This window comes from Capsicum annuum, chromosome 1 (genome assembly GCF_002878395.1).
Source record: "Capsicum annuum cultivar UCD-10X-F1 chromosome 1, UCD10Xv1.1, whole genome shotgun sequence".
Lineage (NCBI taxonomy): Eukaryota > Viridiplantae > Streptophyta > Magnoliopsida > Solanales > Solanaceae > Capsicum > Capsicum annuum.
The window spans coordinates 155,355,000-155,367,054 of record NC_061111.1 but is presented as its reverse complement, the minus strand read 5'-3'; the positions used below and the strand labels follow the sequence as shown (position 1 = coordinate 155,367,054).

Sequence of the window (12,055 nt, the reverse complement as noted above, 5' to 3'; positions counted from 1 at the left end):
GGGTTAGCTTGTGGCCCCTCGGGGTCATGAGCACCGTGTAGCATTATGGTTCAGCAAATTGGGGTGTTACAGATACATATTCAACTTGAAATGAATCACGTTCGGTCTTTTCTTTGTAGGATGTCAGTGTAATCCAGTCAGTTGGTACCTTTTGCTCAAAAAAGTCACTGTACTAAAGGTAAGTCGAAATTATCAGCCAGCTTCTCAATCTCACTTATTTGTGTTCTTTCTCGTGAAGAGACCATTGAATCGTACACACTAATGCATCGATCCTTTAAAGCAATGACTGTAATACCCAGTGAAAGACACCATCATATTTAATGGGTACAAAGACCTCATTGACCAGATGCCAAGGCTGACCTGCACGTGGACTCAATCCCTTGATGGTGTTAATCAATGACATCTCCATATCAGCAACCTCATCAGTATTTTCAAATGAACCTTGAGTTGCAAGTTCCTTACCAACATCAGCTTCATAGTAATTCACATATGCCTTATCGATGTACACTTTGAAAAAGCAATCTATGGTAGTGTATTTATTAATTGAAAAATTTTTGTTCTTGTACTTCTTCTGCAAGTAGTACATGATGACATCCACATGTTGTTCAAAATGTAATAAAATGGAATACATGTTAGAGTAGGCAACTGTAATGATTAAAACTCAAAGAGATACAAATTAAATTTTTCATGTATCTAAGGTGATTAAGGAAAAATGCAAGAAACTGAAATAAAAACAACTGAACAAGATACATATTCATATAGAAAGATACATGTTTTGTTATTATGTATCTAATACAAAATACATTCAGCTAAAACATCCCAAAAATATCTTTACTGTTAGAAAATCATCAAAATTTGACAAATACAAATCAACATTGCATGATCTTTAGCTTAAACAATCATTATAACTTGGGCAGTCAATGTAACAACCTCATGTGATAAACTGTAACACATCATCATAGATATCACATAATCTGAAATGCATATAGTAATAAAAATCTACTTAAATAATGTTTATAAAAAAAGTGAAGGTATTTGAAAGATCAATAATTGAGTAAGATACATATTAATATATGACTATACAACATAAGAACCCAACAGCAATACTGCAACAAATAATCAAAATTTACATAAATAAGTTGTTTTGCATGATTTTTAAATTAAAGAAATCATCTAACTTATGCAGTCAATCTGAAAACCTCATGTTATAGACTTTAATACATCATATATATCATACAGTTCGAAATGCATATACTAATGAAAATATACTTTCACGATGTCACAAATTTAGAATTTGGATATCCATTATGAAAATACCTCATCATTCAAGCACTTGTTTTGTTGATACATCAGGTAGAACCAATTCTTGAATTTTGAAAAAAAAAACTACAAAATCTAGTTGACGAAATCCAAGATTTGATCATTTAACCTTGTAGTGATCGTCCTTATATTTTCTGTAACATAAAACTACAGTAGATTTAAAAAAAAGTAATAAACTGTATATTAAGAATGAATTTATAATAAAAAAATTGTGTACTTACTTTTTCATGTGTTGCATGTAAAGGCCTTATTTGATCCATTCTTCAAAAACTTTCATCTCTACATTTGGTGAATCCCCATTAATTTCATAACCTTCAAATGGATATTTTTTTCGCTCTGTAGAATTCAATTTTTTATTTTCTTTTGAACTTGATCCAAAATGAGTTAAGAAAGGTGAACGGTAAATCTTTGACGGCTTCCTATTCTGTTTTGCAGGTGTCTTTTTAACTTCTGACACAACCTTTTTTGGTGTAGGGAAGGCAGACACAATTGAAGTCATATACTCATCAGGAGTTGTTGGTGGAGGCTTGTAAATTGTTAATGTCATATCAGGCTCTCGAATTGAAAAAATCTTATCAATTGGTTCCATTTCTTCAACAACAATCTCACTTTGTTTCTCAATTTCATCATCCTAAATATAATTTGAAACAGTAACAAATATTTTATTTTAAATCATGAGATATATATTTAAGAACTGTCATTATTTTTTTTATACTAAACTAGATTCTTACTAATAAATTACTTAAATTGTACTAGATACACAAATGTTAAATTAGATACAAAAATTAAAAATATGTATCGTTCATTGAATAACACAAGACATGCATAAACATATTACATGTATGTCTTAGTTAACATTTTATCGTCTTCAAACATTAAGAAAAGGTCATGTTAATTACAAAACACATAATGAATGTTAATTACCTTGTCTTGTTTTTCACACTTTTTGAAAGGTGATGGTGCTTGATTAACTTTATCATCCTCCATTTCAACTGATTTGTCCGTTTCTTTTACTGGACTGTCTGCACTAGTTGGTACCGCAATATGAACAACGTCATCTGAAGGATCACCGTCTTGCCGACTCTGCTTTACAATATTTTCCTGCAAATTTTTTATCAGTGATAAAGATTATTCAATACAACATTAGTTTAACATATAAGAAACAATATAATTAATACTCATACAAAGTCAGTAAACATTGAGATAGATAAACAGTATATGAGATATTAAATAGTAAATATGTATCCAAGGCCACCTTCATTTCCTCTATTTTTTTCATGACAAAATATGGACTGATGGGATTACTATGACCTTCAAAAATCGCAACATCATCTGAAAGTGTACCCCCTTTGGGGCTTTGTTTTTCAACATATGGATGAGCAACAAGAATTAATTCAATATAGCCGTTAATAACTATGTGTTGTTTTAAATTATGTTACCTTCTCCACACTCTCATTTTTTGACTGCAATGACATCAAAACTTTAGAGAATTTGTCATTCATCATACACTCCAAATCATTGAATTTCATATCAATCTAATAAATACACATAGTTGGTTAGTTAAAATGTATACTAATCAAAATTTATATGGCTTAAAAATGTAGATTCTTACCTATGTCTTTATGTTGGACTCTAACAAATCTAAGTCTGCTTTAACCAAAAACTCTTTCCTGTTTGTGCATGTATAATCATCAACCTCTTTACTCTTTTGTTCTGCATCTATTGGATTAGCCAGTATTTGTTAAGTATGAAAAAGAACATGATATAAAAATATTTTCATTATGAAAATACTATAACAGATGTTAATATGGAATACCTGCCGTCTGTTTTTCTTTTGAGGCCCGACTCTGACTTTGTTCTTTACTTTTTGATCTTTATCCTACAGGAACATCTTTTTCACTCTTTGATAGAGGAGAAGATATTGTACCAGATACGTGTATCGATTTCTTCATAAAAAATTATGGAGGAGTCGTACTAAAGTCATCAAGACTATCATGATCTGTGGAAACTTGGGGTAAATTGACTTGGTAACTCCTCTGGTTAGGATTTCCAGTTGATGAAGGCATTGAAGATGTACTAGGGTAATCAGATGCAAAACTAGTTAGCGGCAAATCAAGTTTTTTCAACTCCTCAGCTGTAGGAACAATGTTGAAATATGAACACTATGTACAAAAATTTTATACATGAAAAATGATTACAACAAAAACAAAAAATAATATAACGCAATATATGAAAAAAATTCAATCAGTATCGTACCTTGCTAAACATTTTGATCATAAACTGATTATACTGAGGCCGAACTACAACAACCCTCCAATTCAACATACGAGGTATATTATTACTCTCCTTCATAACAACTTTGGTATCAACATTTGAACAGATTTCAAACATCTAGACATTAAGAACCTGAGGGATTCCACCCAACCTATAAAGTTGCTTCTCCACGAAAAATTCTTGCCTAAGTGAGGCCATCAACCTGAAAAAAAAAAAATTACCCCAAGGAAAGAATTCATATTTTCCATCTTCAACCATTTTGAAATCAGAAAATGGAATAGGAGAAGCATTCAGTTATAAGTAGATGAATGTGTGGATGAAGTATAGGATTGCCATCTGGAGGGCATCCTGTTTGTTTTTAAAATTTACCTTCAGAAAATGTTTCACCAATGCCTTCTTATCAATCCCATTTGTTGATTGGGGAAAATACCTTCTCAAAAGACAAATCTTAGAAGAATCTTCATATTTGAAATCATCAACATTACCAAAACAGATTAAGCCAGTTATCAAGGAGTATTCGTAGATGGAAAATCTTAGAATCTGGCTCTTGACAAACACATGTATCTCTTCTTGATTTGTTTGCTTTATCTAAAGCATAAGAAGACATTTTGTTACTTTTTCAATATAATTTTAAAGAGGTATGTTAAGATAACATCCAAAAATAGTCTTCTCAAATAAGTCTAAAATTTCTTGTCCGACTACTTCTTTAATTTCATCCTTAAATCTTAAATTGCATGAACTTTCAAATCTAAGTGGATGAGATGGAATTTCCTTTATAACATAACTCAGTCCCTAAAAATGAAAAAAAATAAAAATAATTAAAAAAGTTGATATGCAACAAATCTACATTAAGACATTACAGTACAAACAAAAACTCTAAGAACATCATAATGTTAGATACAAGTTAACACAACATATATGTAGTAATAAACTTGTATCTTTTATAATACGACTTTCAATAAAACTAAAACATTACTACATACATTTCAATGAATTAACACAATATGTTAACACAATTTTAAGATCGTACAGTATAAACAAAAACTCTAAGAACATCATAATGTTAGATACAAGTTAACACAACATGTATCTATGAACTTATAAACTTGTATCTTTTGTAATATGACTTTCAATAAAATAAAACAACACTAGATACATATCAAAGCATTAACAGTAACTCACAGATACAAGTTAACACAACATTTATTTATGTACTTATAAACTTGTATCTTTTGTTATATTAATATCAATAACACATAAAAAAACACAAGATATACATAAAATTGTCAACAAAGAACCAGATAAACAATGAATTTTAAAACGTATCATCCAAGTCAAAATATGTATCTTGGTCAAATATTCAACAAATCTGAACATGCAAATACCTTAGGAAGATTATCTCTGGAAATTGCTTTGACAATTCTTCTTCTCTTGGCGGGAGCTTTACTTGCAGAACTACAAGATCCTCTTTTCTTATAACCACTTTCTATTTTCTTGCCCTTCTTAGCAGGCTTTTGCTGCAATTTCTTCATAGTATGTGGATCGTTTCTACGCTTGGATATATTTTCATCAAAACCAACAAATTCATAGTCAAAACTTCCAGGAACGAAGTTTACAACTTGTTGATATTCTTTGATACTTCCTAATAGAGACAACCCAAGAGTAAAAGAGGGTCCCAAATCACTATTCATAATGTTAATTCAAAACAATGTAGCCTTAAAATTGAGTATTAAAGAAATTACTCAACCAAAACACTGAAATTTCACTTTGCAAACATAGGCACACAAAAAAAAAATTGAAAAAAAAAGCGTAAAAAATGATTAGAAAAAATTGAAGTTGATTTTAGGGGGAAATTATCTTAATTCAAAGGTTTGAATTAGATGGAGAGCTTGGATAGAAACCGCGACTGAAATTACGGCGTACAGAGAGGAGAAACGGGTTAATTTTTTAGTAAAGAATCAGCTTCTAGTAGGAGGTTTTAACTTGTATTCTCAACTTTACCAAAATGTTGTAAATATTGGGATTTATGTAATATTTTAGAAGTGGGGGGATTTTTAGTAATTTAGAAACTTAAGTTGTTTATTTAGGTAATTTTTTCTACAAAAAAATCAAAGAAATATGTAAAAAAAAAAAAAAAAAAAAAAAAAGGAAAAGTAAATAGAGCCTGAAATAACTACTTTTGGCTCATCCCAAGAGTAAAAGGTGCAAACTATTGCTACCAAGTGGCCAAGCAATTTCAGTTTTCATTTTCTTGCCTTTCTTGTTGCTTCTGCCGCTTATCTTTATTTTTGTTTTATTTTTTTTAAATAAAAGGAAAGTTGGCTACTCTTTGTTTTTAATTTACTGCATCCTTTTAAATTTTTTATATTTTTTTGTTGAAGCTCCATTATTTTAAGGGGAAAAATCTATTTTCTTAATCATATTATTTTTTTCTTAACAGTCAAATATAAATTTGTATTAATATATTTACTATTATTTTTATCAATTAAATATAAAAGATGTGTATTTTTATTTATTAATTATATATATATATATATATATATATATATTTCATACAACAATGAAATAGTTTCCATACATAGTGTGTGTGCATATATATATTAAACATTTACATTTTTATACAATACCTACAATATACTTTTTTATCAATGAATGTTTCATCTTCACTTTTTATAAAATATATATACACATCTTATACATATTCAATCATGATAGATATATTTTTACACAACAATGATATAATTTTTATACACATTCTATACGTATACATATTTTATATAATAATTATGCAATTTCATTAGAGGTCTTATACACACACACACACACACACACACATATATATATATATATATTATACAACAACTATATAGTTTTTATACACATTTTATACAGTTTTTTAGGTCTTTTTGTTAAAAGTGACAAAAGAGTTTTGAAATAAGGTGTAGGTGACTCAAGTTTTAAAATTTGATGGTAGGTGACAATTACTTTATTATGGATCAATAAAGTTGAAAAAATTTGAGAATAGCACAAAAGTTTTTTAAATTACACGTTGATCCAAGTAAAACCTAATATAATTAGAAACAGAGGAAAAAACATGTGTTTCTCTCTCTTCTCATTTATTGTTGTTTTCTCACTCTTCACGATTTTTGTTGTTCATTATTGTTGCTGATTTATTCATCATCTTCTGCTTCATTATCATCATCTTCTTCTTCATTATCATCATCATTTTTTTCTTGTTGACTATTGTTGTTATTGTTAGCGCTACTGCTGCTACTTGACCAATTTTTTAGGTCAAATTTTGTTTCATACATCACTTTGAAATCACTTCATAGCTGACTTTGGTAAGTAGAAATATGATTTTTAGTTGAATTTTTCATCTGGGTAGACTGCTACTGTTGTTTATTCAACAATGGATAGAACCCGAACATGAATACAACATAAGCTTCATCTGTTCCAACGGATGTGACACATCTATTGTGATAGATGAGTCATCTGTTGCAACGGAAGACTCATATATTGAATTCATGTTTATGGTTCTATAGTTCTGTAACATGAATCAAACAAATGGTCCATCTTTTGCAACAGAGGAGTCACCTATTGAAACATATTGCTCACCTATTGTAATAGAACCTGAAGTTAATTCCAACAGATGACTCACTTGTTGGTATTTGTGTTGCATAATATAAAACCTGAAGCTGATTCCAACAGATGGATCATTTGTTACAACAGGTGATCAATCTATTGCAACAGGTTAGTGATCTTTGCAACAGATGACTCACCTGTTGGTTTGCAACAGGTGACTCATCTGTTGGAATTAGCTTCAAAGGTTGTGTAGTACTTCCCAACAGGTGAGTCATCTGTTGCAACAAATAAGTCACCTATTCCAACAAATGACTCATCTATTGAAATCAGCTTCAGGTTATATAGTGTCGTAACATGAATACCAATAGGTGATCATCTGTTGCAACATATAACTCACTTGTTGCAACATATTATTCACATGTTGCAACATGTTACTCATTTGTTGGGGTTCATATTATAGTACTATACAATCACTATTAATTTTATTATCATGTCATTATTAATATTTTTTTAACTAATGTCTTTATTTAGGTACCACTAATGGAGGGATCAATAACAATAGGGGTGAATTGTCGTGGTGAATGGATCGAGAAGAGCAATCAATATGTTTGGCATTGGAAGGAGGGTGAAATGCTAGAGACGGTAGCTATGACAGTCTAAAGTGATTTTTTGTATTATGATTTTGTGAACTTAATCAGTAACTATTGTGGACGGAATTGTCAACCAGAAGAACACGTCATCAGCTACATATATAGTTCCTTTGAAAATCAGAAAATATTTTATGGTGGAAAATATTTTCCAGAAAATATTTTATGGTGTTTGGTTGGTGAATAGAAAATATTTTTCTTAAAAATGTTTTTAGTTGTTTGATTGGTGAGAGGAAAAAATATTTTTTGAAAAATACTACTGAAATATTAACTAGTATATCAAACAACTCAACATTCTATCGGAACTAATTTAAGCATAGCAAATATTACCAATATCGAGTATCAAAATATTACAAGAAGCTAAAATTTAAGCAACTATTACTCACATAATTCAAGCTTCTTAATCAATTCCCACAAATGCACAAAAGAGAGAAGTTTGGAAGCAAATACACGATACATTATCAAAAGCAAAAGAACAGAGAGAAGTTTGGAAGCAAATACACGATACATTATCAAAAATAAAAGCGTGCAAATAATAGTTGCTTCCAATTCCTATGAAGCTAAACCAACCAATAGGTGTCACTATTGTTATTGCTTGAATCGTTCCAACCACACCTTACGAAGATTTTGATTTTTGACCATGAATGCCTTAACTAGAGCATCACCTCATACCGAATAATCAAAAGCATCACTGAGGAAATCTTCATTATAACCTTCCATTGCCATTACTTCTTCATACAACTTTGTCACATCTAGACGACTATCAATCATTCTACCGATTATCGTTGCCACTTCACCAAACTTTATTGATATATCACCAACGATATCTTGCATCTCAAAAGAATGTTTTCTTTTGCGACTTGCCTTGATTTGAGAAACTTCGGTTGCTTGCACATCCTTTTCGATGGATGGTCCTTCAAGGTCATTATCATTATCTTTCTTAGAAAAAACTATCAAAATCTATATCTTTGAATGATTTAGCACAATCTCCCCTAGCCCGATCATTTCCACACACAAGAGACATTTCGTCAAACATTTCAATTTTTTTGTTGATGAACTTGTCATGATTAGGATGTGCCTATAATACAAACATTAGAAATAAGATAGAGAGGTTTCCAAAAGACCCCCGGCTCAAAATAGAATAATGCTCAATATAAAACAATCTAGACAAGGCATAGTCAAAGGACAAAATATCATAAAAGACAAGGCATAGTCAAAGGACAAAATATATAGAAATCAACATATTTTGTTTGTACTGAAGAAGAGGCAGATAGCCTAGTAGTTTTCAATTTTCATGATTATCAATTGACCATTACAATTTTCTGGTTTACATCTCCACTATAAACGTTCCCTCGTGTGCTATATTTCACCTCTTTTTTATTAGATAGAGTAGTCCTACAGCAGAATATATCATCAAGATAAAAGCCATTTCGATAAAAAAAAATAGATAGAAGTCAGCAAGATTCTATAGTTCTGGATAGGCTAGTTGAAAATGCAAACTTCATTTATCTACTTGTTTAGAAGAATATATAGCATTGCACTTCTTCATAAATGCTCGAGGACCCCAAATGAGTTTTATCTTTTGTACCTAACTAGGAAACAACTAGAATTCCAACATATTCCCAGCAAAAAAGATAACAAGTACAACTGGAGCAAATTCTAGAAGACAATTTGAACTTTTAAAGCATCTCCAAGTATAAACTTGAGTTTAGAGTAATGAATGCAGTATGTGTTATGACATTTTTCACTTCCCAGCACCAAAATTTTGAACTTTCCCCTGCTTTCAAAAAAAGAATCACATATAGGGTGAATTTATTTTCATCTTCGTACAAAAGAAAAGGTTGAAAAACTGATACATCCTCAGGCCATATACGTTGCCAACCTAGAAATTCAATACATCATTGGTCAACATCTCAAACCAGATTTTTAAAAGAAAACTAACCTTAAATCCATCAATGCAGAAACATTAGAAGGATTCAAGAGTGAGCGAAAAATCTTAAAGGCCTAAACTCAACCTACTAATGGCAAGCAACAAAGCAAATAGGTCACAAACATAGTGCAAAATTATTAGATGGGAAATTTACTCATAACTCACTCTATCCGAAGACAAATTTACTCATAACTCAAGACTTTTTCAGGTTATTGACTGGTTCAATTTTGGCTCATGAAATGATGCATGCATGGTTGCGGCTTAAAGGTGGATCTTTTATTGTGATAATACCTAAATGTGATATCCTGTTACATATTTACGATTCTGACGATAATACAAGCAGCTAACCTCCATTTTCTCATAGTTGCTCTGTCATTGAGAATCATGATATTATGTCTCTTAAGAAATCATAAATGGATATGCAAGTTGGTGATATCAAAATATACTATAATTAATTTTCACTAGCTTTAGATCAAATAAGTTCAACACATGTCGCTGAGGTACACTATCGCTAGAGACCATATGTTTTGAATGCTGGAAGGCAACAACAACAACTTACCCAATGTAATCCTACAAGTAGGGTCTCAAAAGGGAAGTGCATATGCAAACCTTATCCCTTCCTTAAAAAGGAAGAGAGGTTGTTTTTGATAGACCCATAACTCAAAACAGATGAAAAGGACAATAACAACAATACACAGGAAGAACCAAGAAGAAAATACAATAATTAAGTCTAAGGGAACAACCAAAAGAATTAAAAATCTAAGAATACAAAAAATACAAGAAGAAGACTAATAATCTGGGAATGGAAAAACAAAACACTTGACTACCTACTAATCTACTATCATAATTCTCTATTTTTTTTCATATATCGTTGCGTTACTAATTAAAAATCCACATGTTTTAGCTCAGTATTGATCCGTAGATGATCTAAAGAATAACTGTTAAATCTTCAGAATAAATAACTAATTTAATACTACAAAAGGCATCAATCAACCAGCCAGAGGGGGGACTCACAGGTAAGACCCCCAAATGTAATAAACAGGAGAACATCAGGGTCTAAAACTATTGCTTACCTGAATATGGACCGCATAGACTTCGGGAGTGGCCATAATCATCTTCAAGTTGTCATCTCATCCAAGACCACTTTTTTTTAGTAGAGTTTGGATTGTACTCCAAGTGTTTCTTGTTATTTTAAGATGATTCTCCACATGCTTAGATGAACAATCCATTCCTAGTTGTTCGTTAATGGCATTCGAAACACGATTAAATGAGCTGGCCTTAAACTGATTCATCGATTTATTCCCTTGCTTTAATTCATTGGGTAGAATCTCCAACATCAAATATTCCATTATTTTTGAGCACCTAAACTGCTTCTCGCCTTTTTTTCCCATGATTTACTGTTACAAGTCAAGAAACTACGTGAAAAATTCATACTCAACAGAACACAAATACAAATTAGCAGAAACCTGTGAACTCTAGATATACAAAATAAAAATAGTAGTAAAAAGAACACTCAAAGATAATATGAAAAACAATAATAAGCCATAGAAGTATTTATTTCATACAGGATCTAGCCAATTACTACAACAATACGAAGAAATAAGAAAATATCAAAAGCAAAATCAAGCAGCATTGTCTATTTAACTATCAAAGTTTCTTAATACACTAAAGTCCCTCATTCCTTCGCCTATCATAATTTACAAACATGGCATGAGAAATTGTATATCTTTTTTATGACCATTGTCTAAATTCTTCATGCCTTTCTCTTTGTGTTTGATAGCTTGGACTTCGTTGAGAATTTTGAGTAATTTGAGCATTTTGAGGTTGAATTACTGCTTCAACATCTACTTCTTGTATTATCATGTCATTTGGCTTCAAATCAACTATGTGATTATGTAAAACACACAACGCTAATACCACATTCACTTGTGTCTTAAAGTCCCAAAAAGTTTCATTGTCAATCACACGAAATTATCATTTTAGAATAGCAAAGGCACGTTTAACTGAGGATCTCAATGATGCATAACGAAGATTGAACAATTTTTTTTCATTTTGGGGAGGACAATTACTATATTCTTGCAAGTTATAGAGTATTCCATGATAAGGAGTAATAAACCCTTTACGAAGTCCACATCCCGCATCTACAAGATAGTATTTATCTACAAAGACAAACTAAAGTTAATTAATATACTTTGTTCACCTACGTTTCATATAAACTACTTTATATTGAATAAGATACCTTGTGGGATTTGGAGACCATGTGGTCTCTCCAATGCATCATTTAATATGCGAGAATCATGTG

General features: G+C 30.8%; 1 pseudogene; it reads right to left on the bottom strand.

Annotated features, from left to right (window-relative positions):
- Window positions 1-8,411: 8,411 nt before the first annotated feature.
- LOC107856576 lies at window positions 8,412-11,139 on the bottom strand (annotated as a pseudogene).
- Between the last annotated feature and the right edge of the window lie 916 nt (window positions 11,140-12,055).